Here is a 644-nt window from a genome sequence, read left to right as displayed (position 1 = left end):
GCCCGCCCTCCCTGGCGCGCGGAAATGACGTTGAGCCCAGGGACCAATCCGCAGCGTTGTCCCGCCCCTTCCGGCCTCATGGGCGGGCGGTCTTCAGCGCGTCGCTCTTCGGCGCTCGGAGGCGAATTTTGAGCGCCCGGGAGCGGCGCTCGGAAACCGCTCAAAGCGAGCACCGGGAGCTCCTGAGGTCCCCGCCCGTCTCGGACTCCGGAGCCCAGAACACGAGTGGTTCCACCTTGGGCTCGCCTAGCTCAGTCCCTGCGCATGCCGCCTTCGTCTTACGTTTCTGAGGACGGGAATGCTCATGACGCACTTGGGAATTGCTGGCCCGAGATGTTGGCCACTTTTATCGTTAGAGAGGATGGCGCTGTTTATGAAATGTCAGCGACCCTGCTCTTACGGGCAGCGTCAAAAATAATGCATTCACACCCTTGGAACGAAGTCACCTCTGCCTGAAAATTACGTCCTTCCCCGACTCATCCGGTTAAGGGGAAAACGGGCTAGAAAATGTTTCCCTCTGGTTAAGGCCAGATGTTGAGTATTAAATCTTTTTGTGACCGTTACAACAGACATTTGATAAAGTTTATTAAGTTTTGATAAAGTGTATTAAGGGTTACCCTTAAGCAAAGGCCAGGTAGAAGTAG

The sequence above is a fragment of the Macaca mulatta genome, chromosome 10 (genome assembly GCF_049350105.2).
Source record: "Macaca mulatta isolate MMU2019108-1 chromosome 10, T2T-MMU8v2.0, whole genome shotgun sequence".
In the NCBI taxonomy this organism is placed as follows: domain Eukaryota; kingdom Metazoa; phylum Chordata; class Mammalia; order Primates; family Cercopithecidae; genus Macaca; species Macaca mulatta.
This window is presented reverse-complemented; position numbering follows the sequence as displayed.